The sequence below is a fragment of the Vanessa tameamea genome, chromosome 17 (genome assembly GCF_037043105.1).
Source record: "Vanessa tameamea isolate UH-Manoa-2023 chromosome 17, ilVanTame1 primary haplotype, whole genome shotgun sequence".
Lineage (NCBI taxonomy): Eukaryota > Metazoa > Arthropoda > Insecta > Lepidoptera > Nymphalidae > Vanessa > Vanessa tameamea.
Window position 1 is genome coordinate 5,599,263 of NC_087325.1, and position 13,085 is coordinate 5,612,347.

The window sequence follows — 13,085 nt, forward strand, 5'->3', positions numbered from 1 at the left end:
TCTAAAGAACAAATTTGCTAAATTTATATTGTATTTAATTCAAATATTACATGCAAAGTATAAAATTTAAATGTAAGTTGCAAGGGTGTGATCGTGGGTTAATTGTGTATATATGAATAATTTTACGTTGCCCTGAAAATTAAATTACATTATTTTCTTATTATGATAACTACTAGATCTTTATAATTACAGCACTGATATTAAATTAAACTAGCGAATTGTCCAGGAAATATGGACTTGTGCAAGGAGTACACAAATATACAAGCTTACCGGGGCAGGGGAGTTTACTACCAACTTAACTTCGATTTTATATTTGTATCTTTTCTGTTAAACTTTCACTATAATAAGTGATATGAAATTGTCATCCCCTTATTGTCTTATTTCTTTGTTTGTAGTAGCTGATTTACTGGCGAAATTTTTGCTGTATTATCAATAAACAAACAAATAATTTAATATGCCTTTCGGATAAAACTCCTTAGTAAATCACAAAGATTTCATTTAAAATAGATGGTATTAATCAAAACCATTCAAGCATATACTCACAATGCTAAATATGCGATTGTTGTTGGAGTAATGAGGTCAATTGTTGTGATATTACTGCGTTTAACATTGCCGAAATCGAGATAATTGTGTAGTGCACGTGCATTCTCGCCATTACATTAGCGATTTTGGTTAAATCATTGCTTTAAAATTACCATTATTGTTAAGCTTACAGGTTTAGCTACGTGCATAAAATGTTGTGTCTTATAGAATCAGTTTTTTTATTAAAAGTAACAACCAGTGAAAGCAAAAGGCTGTGGAAAGGTAGCCCTTACTCTTAAGGATAAGGTTTGGAGTTTATTCTACCACGCTGCTAAAATGCGTATCGATAGATATAAATTTGACAGAAATTCAACCGTTTTAAGTAAGTTTCCTCTGGACGTTGTTTTCACGAAGAACGAGATAAATGATTATAAACACATGAAACTGAACGGTCCTCGCCGAAGCATCTTCGGTAAAGTTTGACGTGTTCTAGCCCTCGGGCCATCTCGGCTTTTTGTCTTGTAACAATGCATTAATCGATTGCAATTTGTTATAATATTTACATTCGCGGTATCAAGTATTATATTACAAAGTAATTGAAAATACTCATCAGAAATCATAATTAATTTCTATACATATCATCATAATTTTCTCTTAATATTTTTTACTCAGTTTTGGTGTGTCAATTGAATGGAAAAATGTGATAGGCTTTCACAGCCAGACGCTGCCACGAATACAACGCTTCTTGGAAAAACTTTTGCTGGTTGGCTGGTTCACTATGTCGGTTGAGACATTTAGGTTATCGATTGATGGTAGGATATTCTTAGCAAAAAAATTCATTATTCGTCGCATAACACTCACGAGTTGAGAAAGGGTGGCTCTATTCTATTCTATCAGAACCTTATGAGTATTTCTTTGTGATTTGTATGTGTTATTTTTGGGTATGTACCGAATATTAATTTGCTAAACTTTTAAATAAAATATTTAAGGCATAACAAGTTACCAGATTATATATATTTTTTCATTTTCTTTTATAGACATGGAATGATCTCATTACCTGTAAAATCCACTGTTTAAATATATTTCTTATATTAAATAAGATTGAACACATTTTTATTTTGTAAGACGTTTCAATAAATCCGACAGAGTTGGAAATTAGAAAATTATGCGTTAACGACACCCTCACACCAGCCCCAGGCTTATTTTATCTTCGATGTTACGTGATGAGAATTTTTCGAAAAAGTAAACCAAGAACGAACCTGTATATTAAATGCAAGCGTGACAAAAATATTAAATATTCATTAGTTTTGATCTATAGAGAGAGAGAGGGATTATATAATAATAAATGATCTTACATATTACTTTCTTATTAAGAGGAAAAGGCTTTAAGGTTACTCCACGGTGCTCCAAATCGAGGTGATGGATACACTTTTTATTTTTTTAGTTTTTGTCAAACAAGATGTGAATAATATAAGCAGAATCAAGAGTTTCTGCCCGGGCTAACCCGGCATAGGACCACATTCTAATCACTTGATCATCTCGGTTTAGTTATAAGTATAGCTTTATGTATTAATAATGCCCAGACAGATAAAACAATGGCCAAAGTAAGAAAGCAATATAACCTATAAATTTATAAATAATGACCAGTGTTAATTCACCAAAAGTAACACTAAATACCCAACAAATAAACTTAAGTACTTAGCTAAACTTAAATTGCTCACGATTTTGGTACAAATTAAATTAAGTGTTTAATTTTGATTACGTTTCATTATTATCTAAGTTATAAAAAATTGCTAAGTGCAATATCATAGTAATATTTTTCTTGAGCTTAGCAAGGATTTTAGTATAATTAAGTTATTTTTCACTTTTTAGTCCTTTTTCTGTTATTTTCAGAAGCGATTCAATTTCTTTTGATAGCTTGGTATATAAGAAATAAATTGAAAACAGAGTAATTCTTACGTTGTCGACGATAATCGAAGCTAGTAGACCTGAAGTTAGTGTCCAAGACTGTCTCTATTTTACTAGTCGGTATTGTTACTTCAAAAGAATAGAAAGCTTATTCCTTTAACTGTTAGAAGGACTCAGCATTGCTGCATTGCTCGTCCTTTTTATGTAATATGCTCGATAATATCCGACACAGTTACGGATTTAAAATATCTTGATACATAAATAGAACATTAACATTCAACTACTCGTAACTTTCCATAATCTTATATTTTCGTGAATTAGTAACATTGTGTTTATATATTTGAATCCTAACAGGGATAAAATTGTCATCGATTCAGATTGTTGCTGCTTGGAAATATTATTACAGATAAATAAATTTGATTTGATAAATTTGATTACAGATTTAAACAGTTTTCACTAAAAAAACCATTCTCAGCCTTTTGTTCGTTTTACATATGCTTTTCGATCTTGTCGTTTTGTATACAATATCTCTGCACTTTACATAAAGAGCTATCAGTGACAGAACTGCGCATGCCATCTTTGTACTATTCCTAGGTACAAGCGGTAGCGACATCAGTGTTTAGATGTAGGGGGATTCTCGTTACTCTTAAATTTTAGTTGATCAAAAGCGCTCTTATCAAATCTGGTCATAATGATGAGTATATAAATAATAACCAATTAGATTGTTTATCGTAATAATTTATAAGTATATAATTGAAATAAAAATTGATCCATAGTGATAATTTTATATTAACCTAGTAAATATACTGGCTGGCTACTGATACTGACTGACTGATACTGACTGATAGACTGGCGCCAAAAATAGTGGACTTTGATCCAAACGGTGCACTAAAGAAGCTTAAAAAAGCTTAGGTTTTGAAAATATTAAGTTCAATCACGCACGACTTAGTTTCCGCTCTAGAAATTTACCGAATTTTAGATAAAAGAAGATCATAAACAATTACGACAAGTGAGTAACGTCGGTCAACGATTGTTTCCTCGACCTGTTTTAGTCCTGCTTTAGATCTTGTATATTATTACGTACTTTGAGAAAAAAATTGCCTTTTACGTTCCTACAAAAATGTTGAATTTACTAAATTATTCGCATGGAAATAAAATTATGGGTGTAAGATGGGACGAGAGATTTAGCAAGTACATCATGCTTTTATGCGGTGTCTGTCAACGAGGGTGACCTGACCTCTTTAGCTATATATGTGAACGACGTTATAGCGGACGATTGAATAGCCACAGTTAGTTGTCTTATATTCATATTATATGCAGATTATACGGTGCTTTTAAGCCTTTAAATTAGGCATCGCAAAGTGGGAGAACATTGTCTAAAAGATACTTTAGCGTATAAAAAAATATTTTTTTATGGTGTTTAGTTAAATAGGCGTACTGTGTTCAATAGAATACAATAGGGTACTGCTACTATTTCAAGGCGTAATACATCGTCAGACTACGCCGATCCTGATATTGTTGCCGAGGTGCTGCATAGCATACACCCGTTGTATCAGCTACAACCAGAGTTAGGCTATTTTGCGATTATGCTAAGATCGCAGTCGCATAAATTTTGGAGTTAAAACGATAAGATCCTGAGTATATTGGTTATGAATCTGAACCATTTTCAAGCAATAGTTTTCAGAGCGCAAGAAAAAATAGATTCGATACAATAATAACGTGTCTTGTACTATTCGTGATCGTATAATGAGCGACAAATATATGTTTTGAGTAGCTATAATTGGCAATTTTGGTTTATTATGTTTTCTTTTTTGTTCTTGTTGTTACTTGTGTTGGTTTTATACTTTTTAGTCAAAAATTACTACTGTTATTCAATTGTTTCTAAATCGACAAAACTAAGAAATCCTCTCTAGGGCAAATTATTTGTTTCTACAATAAAATTCCGCCGATGTTTTTTTAACATTGATGATTCATAAATTCAAAACATTTGTCAAAGGAAACACGAATAAGTAAGGCATATTATTCAACACAATATTAAAAATATATGTTAAAGAAGCGTGGAGCTAATACTTGTTGAATTTCATGAAGTATGTAAATTTCATTGTATTTAACTGACATAATTTTTTATCCCAAATATTTGAAAAGAGTAACTATTGAATTTTTCGCTTGAATCTACTTTAAGAACCGCTGGTAGCTTTATATTTAATACGAATTCGTAAAGTAACGATTCAAAAGTGAAAAATCAATTAAATAAAAATAAAAGAAATCAAAATAAACTTTATTAAAGGAAACTTAATACTTTTAATTAAGTGAATGCATTGGAATTTTAGTAAATGCTAAGGAGACGTATATAAATACAAACCAGAAACTCAGAAGTCAACCTTTTTATTTATTAAATAACGTATTTGACATTATAATTATGTTATGCTCGCTTGGAAATCAACGAATACTAACCCCACGCTTTTTATCATTTACAGAATCTTGCATAGAATAATTGGACTTGTCAGTCAAAAAATTAAATCAATTGATTTCCGAATTTCTATTGAAGTTTTGAATTTGATTGATGAAACGGTACTTAGTCTAAGCAATTGTTAAAAATTAAACTTGTATACAGAGTAATACCATAGATGATGATACTATTATTTATATCAAAGAAAATCTCACAAAGCTCAAACTAAGTAAGACAATATATGTACATGTCTTCTCAAAAGTTATTTTATCACGAATCACTACAACACTCGATGAAAACCAACCAAAAGAATAAGCTGGGTTCCGCAGCAAGTTTTCAACGATCGACCATATCCATGTTTTGAGACAAATTTTACAAAAGTACAACGAATACAATAAATGCTATTACTTAGGGTTAGTAGATTTTAATAAAGCTTTTGACTCGTTGGAACACGATTACATCTGGGAAGCCTTAAACAGTCAGGGAATACAGCACAAATATATAAGAACGTTGAGGAATATATACTCTAGAAGCACAGCACAAGTCAGATTGGAGAAAACCGATGAAGAATTCCCCATAGCGCTCTATGGCATCCGGCAAGGCGACCCTATTTCACCCAAACTATTCTCGGCAGTCCTGGAAATGATATTTCGGAACCTAGATTGGGATGAGAATGGTCTCAATATTCATGGAGAAACATTAAGTCATCTACGTTTTGCAGACGATCTGATACTGTTCTCCGAGTGCCCAAGAAAGCTACAACTTATGCTACAACAGTAATCAGATCAGAGTGCGAGGGCGGGGCTGTCAATGAATATCAGCAAGACGAAAGCCATGACTAATTCCTCAAAAACACATGAAATCATAGTAAATATGCAGAAAATAGAATATGTTGACGAATACATCAACTTAGGACAACTAATATCGCCCAACAAAACTATGGATAAAGAAATAGAAGGATTGCCAACACTTGGAAGAGATACTGGTCGCTTAGCGAAGTTATAAAGGACAGAGATGAAAGCTATAAAAGCTAAAAGAAAAGTTTACAACGCCTGTATTCTACCCTGCTTAACATATGGTAGCCAAACATGGTCATTAACAAAAATCCTAGCAAATAAACTAAGCGTCTGCCAAAATAGTATAGAAAGGAGTAGCATTGGAGTCAATAGAAGAGACAAAGTAAAACTAACACACATAAAAAACAGAACACAATTCAAACAGGCACATTCTGTATATAGAACACTAAAATGGCGATGGACAGTACATATGTTAAGAGAAAGGCAAGAGAAATGGACCCGAAGAGTAACACAGTGGTATCCAAGAGACGGCAAAAGAAGCAAAGGTGGACAAACGAAAAGATGAGAAGATGATCTGAAAAAGGTGGCTGGTACAGATTGGATCAGAGTTGCAAAGGACAGAGAAAAATGGAAATCTTTGGAGGAGGCCTATGTCGAAAGACAAGCTGTTGCAAAAAAAATAATCACCCGAACGGCGTTAACTTAGAATAATTATACGTATATTAAACTTGCATTACTGCTATGGGACTTAGAGACTCTCGTAGATTTGCGGATGATTATCGCATTCTAAGCGCAGCCAGATAATGGATAGGTTAATCCTTCAAAGTTGCCGAGGTGACGAGAGCAGATATCATCTCTGATATAAACGCACACCTCAGACCGTGGTACTCCGTCATAGCCGACCCATTCGGCTACAACCCGAAGATATGCAGTGTGGCACTACCACTAGTAAAATGTATGCTTATAGTTATATAAAATATAGAAAAAGTCTAATTTAATTATTGCAATCGCTTATATTTCCAGTTTCGATAAGTAGAAAACCTAATTTATAATTTAAGAAATCAGGACTACCCCCTTCTTGTCATAAAACTATGTTGTGTATAGACTAATATTATGAACCACCAGGGTCATATTTTGAATATTGTACGCTATAATTGCTTATATGTATAATATTGACTGTTGTTAACTACTGTTGACTTCATAATTATATTGTATAAAAAGGTATTCAAATATGTTTGAAAAAGTATTTAAAAATGTTGATTTTCCTAAAAAAAGCTACAAAAAATATATTTCGGCAAAATAAACACGCCCATGTATTTAAATGAATTGTATTTTTGGGAAAATAACGAATTACAATCGCTTTCGTTGGTTCATATTTTCTAGTTGAACAAATACTAGCATTAAAACTACAGAAAAATTGTTTATTATTTTGTTGATACCAGATGATATTTGAATGAGTGAGGAATGTTTGGTTGGAACACGCAAAACGAGATGCTTATCAACTAAAAATCGATTGTATTTATGTAAGGATAATTTCAATATAAGTAAAACCACTTTATTATAATCTAATAATACTTTGCCCTTTTTCGTGTATATGTTTGAAAATAAAGTTGATAGTAACGAAACCTACAATTACTATGAAAGTTGATAAATATGTACCTAGCTTACACTGAACTGACAGTTTTTGCCTACACAACATCGCATCATGGCGGCTCGTGATTTAGGTCACGTGATATACAGATTAAAAATCGCGACTTTTAATTTTAATATAATAAAACAATAATGTGCTTTTATGATTCAAAATCAGAATTTTTAAGTATAATTCTGTATCATTTTTTTTTTTTTTTTAATTTCATAATTTATTTTTCACTACCGAAAGTACCCTATTACAAAATATTTGTTAATTAAAGTAGAAGACTACCATACTATATTATTATAATTATTAAATACGATAAACCAATCGAACACTAGAGTACCTATTCGTGACGCTTTTAGGACACTCGTGTCTTATATTAAATTACTATTACATTCCATACATATTTTTCATCAAATAGACTATCTGAATCGAATACTTATTATTAATATTGACTGACTCGATTTGTCAATATACATACTGACCGGGTATCATCATCATTAAATAGTTCAAAACAAAGTCGCTTACCGCTGTCTGTCCATATGTATGTTTAGATATTTAAAATTACACAACGGATTTTCATGCGGTTTTTTTTAATAGATAGATTGATTCAAGAGGAAAGTTTATATGTATAATACATGCACAATATAGTAGAGAAACAATGAAGTTTTCAAAGTGATGTAAATGAACATATTTTTGCGCTTACTTTGCAAATGCTGGATCAATCCTACGTGATAGATCAAAATAATGTACTACAATATTATACACCTTAAAAAAGTCTAAATCTTAGGGACAACCCACAATAACTATTTTATATGTTTAACATTTTCGAGAAATAATTTCTTATTTTCGAAGCGATTTTAAGCAATACAGCATTAATCCTTATCCAATTAAGTATCTTAAATATATTGTGCATTTAATTTAGATCAATATGGGCCTTTACAGCATGTAATTTAAATGAATATTTTCGAAGATATTACAAACGCAGGGACATAGCGGTTTGTATTGTCTAACGCAGTGATTCCCAAAGTGGTCCTGGTGGACCCCCAGGGGTCCACGGGAGACTTGCTGGGGGTCTACGTAGGCGTGAATAAAAAATGGGGGTCTATAAGATGTTAATGGGGGTCCACGAAAATTTATCTGCTTTTGATAGTAAAGAGCAAAAATGTAAGCATAGTTTTTAAAAGGGCCTACCTACATTGTTTTAAGTACCTAACTAAGCAGATAATATTTTAATAAGGCAAGCGACTGTTACTTGTCCAAACATGCGTATTCGATATTACGTACAATTTTGTGTACAGACTTGCAAAACGCTATCCGCCCGACAATGCTTAATGCTTGTTCAAACATGAACTTGATCACCACTATAAATACTTGATGCCAAAGGTACCTTTTTATTTCCTTTTTTTTTCGACCTCAGTTTGAGAGAATCACTAACAAATTCATAGATTTTAATTGCTGAAATACTCGTAGGGTTACTAAGGATAGAATTAAAAGCACCAATATTAAACAAATTTAAATTTAGTTCATATTTTAGTGTTACTCTCAATCTGTGGTTACGGACACATGCCAATAGGTGGTCCACGAGAAAAATAAGTTTGGGAACTACTGGTCTAACGACTAAAAAACTGTGAACGTTGTAAGACATTCTGTAGTATAATTAGTGGCAGCATTGCACCCGTGCGAAGGCGGGGCGGGTCGCTAGTTATAAATATTTTACTAATGGCCTAATCAATCACTTGGTACATAACATTATTACCTAAACTTAAAATATAATAAAAAGCGATAAAACTATATAACGCAACAATAAATAGCACTGCGGTTAAGAGAGACGTTGATTTGGTATATAAGGAAATAGACTGTAATAATATATCTGCCGTGTCACGAAAGGCGCTCATATAAAAGTTTGTACAATAGGAAAAAATATGATATATTACCTTACATTAGGTCAACAACGGATGATATCAGGGGCCCGAGAATATTATTCTAGAGACGGTTAAAATTTTTCCAGACAACCCGAGTTTTAAGTATAAAATTATGTAAGTTGGTCAGTTATGTTGTCCTTTTTTACGTAGGATTGTCATGATTTCTTGTCAATTAGTGACAATATAAAATATGTAATATATTTTTTTGTTATGCGCCAGGCTATTATGACAAATACATACGAAGGTTTGTTTTATGGATTATCTGTACCGTACCATTGTCTTATTTTAATAATTTACAATTTTTGTATAATTATATTCTCTATATATAAAGTGTATGCGAAATAACACAAATAATGTCTGATAATAAACTGACTAAGAAAGGTTACAAAATCGGGTAATATACAATTACATGTTAAAAATAAAGAAACAAACATGTTACGTTTATTGACAAACACAGCGTCTTCATTTAACTAAAAAGATATACAATCTTCATAAATATTTATTAAAAAAAAAACTAAAAGAGTGGACAGTTAAAATTTTTGCTCATTCGATTTTTTTGTAGGTTTAAGAGTGGCTTAGTCATTCTTTGAAACATTATCATTTATATAATAAACTATGCTATTTTAGCTATGTTGATTGAATACATCGAAAACTATTTATAAATACAAAAGCTTATTGTGAATTAATATGTAATTATAGCTCCTGTTAGAAGTTCCAGGCGAATTAATTGAATTTATTGCTTCGCTCGTAAACCCGTCAATTGGTCCAAATTATCTCACTCGTAGGAATTCGAAATTTGGACTGGGAATCCTATTAAAAGTCCAAGTTCTCTAAAATTAAATTAAAAGGAAATCGTCTTGAACAATATTACTGTCACGTATAATTTAAAAAGTAAAGTAACAGCGTAATGTATCTGTGTTAGGAATGAAGGTAATGGAGCCTTAGAGCTTATTCCACCGTAAGCATAAATTAAGTACATAAAAACTATTGAGAGTGGTTGATCGGATTTGGACCCGCGTTTCTCGGTTAACATTGATATATTGTAATCATTTCTTAGTCGATAAAAAGTTTTTCAGTCGAAAAATTCTCAGTAATAGCCCGGACTCTGCAAGATTGAAATGGGTCAGGGCGACATTATGTTCTATCAATAAATAGCAAAAAATATAATTGGTTAGTTATTTCCATTGCCTTTAATTAAAAGGGAGCCATGATGGACATCCTAGAATACGTGAACTTAATCCAATATTGTAGGTGCGAGTAACCATAAGATTTTCATGTATTTTATTTATCTTTACACTTCATCCCATGCATGGCGGTAGAGAAAAATATCGGGGAACTTGTATGAGACGGATGAAATTATGGGAATACGCTCCATACTTTTTCCTTAAGGACAGAAATATATTATTATTTACTAGTGACCTCTGCTTTGCATGGGCATAATTTATTAAAAAAGAAATTGAAAAGATCACTTTGTAAGAAAATATCAAATGTATTATATATCTATTTAACTTGTTTTTGTAACGTTTATTTATTTATAAGTTCATTGTTATAAGCATGCCTAAATTGAAATCGTAATTTTGTTGTATAACATTCATAATAAAATGTCCAAGGCCTAAAGATTACAATTTAGGTAATTTTAACTGCAAAGGTAAAATGGAAATTGTTACAGTCAGTTTTCCGACGCCCTGTTTTACAGACATTGATTTTTTAGGTTGCACGTTATTCGGAATAGGTAATAACTTCTGAATTATTTATTCATCTAAATAAGGATTATTAATGAATTGGAGAAAATGGCTTCGCAAGTAACTATAGTTTTTTTTTTAATCTATAAAATATTTAATAGTTATTATGGGTGGGATGAGTGTTACGTGCTATTGCAGACTTTCTGTATGCCTTTTTACGGCTTACAATTCTCTAGGACATGGTTTTCATATATCTCTTAAGGTTTAGCCAGCGTTAGGCGTTGAAAAGTAGGAAAATAGTTTTTGGAATAAATCACAGATTCAGTAATTTTATACAATGCTAATTTAAAATGCTATTCTATTAGTGTAATCTGTTAAAATTCGTCGAGTGGTTTGGGAGAATTTACCGGCGATACCAACTGTTTTTTTAAACTCTTAAGGCAATAATCCCTAAAACTGGCCATTAAAATCATCTACTTCGTAATTATTATCTGCGTAGTGCTATAACAGAAAAATGTAAAAATTAAAAATGAAATAAATCAACTAATAAATAATTAATAAAAGTTAAATGTATTAATCTCCGAAATTATTGGTCTAAGGCATGAATTAGTCATATCAGAGTTGGAGTATAAAATTAATCATCGACGATAAAGTTATTTATTTCATCACCTAAAAGAGTTTTTATTTATCTAATAATGTCATTTTTCAAATATTTTCAATTTACTAAGAGCTCTTCTGTAGGTACCACCTACTTATTTAATATTCTACAACTAAACAGTAATTCTCAGAATTGTTGTGTTCTGTTATGAAGTACAAGTGAGAACATAACTGGTAACTACAGGTACCAGGAACACAATATCTTAGTTCCCAAATTTGGTAGTGCATTAATTATGTAAGGGATGCAAATATTGCTGGGAGGGATTAATATTTCCTACAGTACAAATGCCTATAGGTCGTGGTGACAATTAACGTTTATAGCCCATTTGCCAGTCTGGTCAACTGGTTCATTGCTTATATCTAACCCTTAGACAACTTAATCAAATAATTTGTCACATTTGAAAGACACTCGTTTAACACATTCGATATCCATCAAATCAACATTACATATATCTAAGCAAGCGAATGGATTGAGTGAGCGTTTATGGGCGTATATAAAATTAAGTCTAAATATATTTTTAAGTAAACGTTAATATGATGTCGCTTTGAGATTAAAAATATTTAAACATAAGTACCTAGGTACTTATGAATAAATTGCATTAAATGCTTTGCTAGGCAGTTAATTATATTAAATAGTAAAACAAGTAGGTTCATTAAAGAGATAGGTACCAATTACTTAATTGGAAATTATAGTAGGAACGATTAATATATGGATATAATGACAAACGCCATTGTGAAAGTCAAAAGCCGATTTGTCTATTTAAGATTGTTTTATCATACGTAATTTTTAAGGTACTAGGAAGTTATAAGTAAATATTTCGAATATTTACTATACAATAAAGCTGAAGCGGTTATATGAAATGCTTTTAATTAAACTATTTTATACGCTTAATAATAATGGATGTAATGGAATCCTGCGACTTAATTTTCACTCACTTGCGTCTCTTCGAATAATTTGCTATCTGCACAAGTATTAATAAAAACCAATATTTCTAGTTTTAAAACATTAAATACAGTTACATCGATCATAACAATAACATGAAAGTTCCGTGACAAACAAACATTTTGCGAAGAAACAAAGATATTTTTCCATATTTCTGTACTGTAATTCGGTTATAATAACCTCAATTTATGATAAAATGCAAATCAATAATAAAACAAAGAAGGAATGTAAATCTATTATTGGTTCGAAAAACGAGGTACTATTTAGAAATCCTTGGAAAAAATAACGCAGCAGTGTGTAAATGTGAATTATAAATTCCACATTTTTTATCATTTATAACGTGGTGTATTTTATGTTTTAGCCAAGTTAAAAATATCTTCGGAATGTTATCATGAAAACAAATTAGAAACAGACTCAGAATAGAATGTTAAGCGCATTGCAGAGATTTTCTACTAAATTAGATGCTGATCTTGTAAGCGGTTGCAATTTAATTAGGTTTTTCTTTTTATGAAAATAAAAGGAAAGATTTTAAAACAAATAATCGATTATAGCCACTCAGTTTTATATAA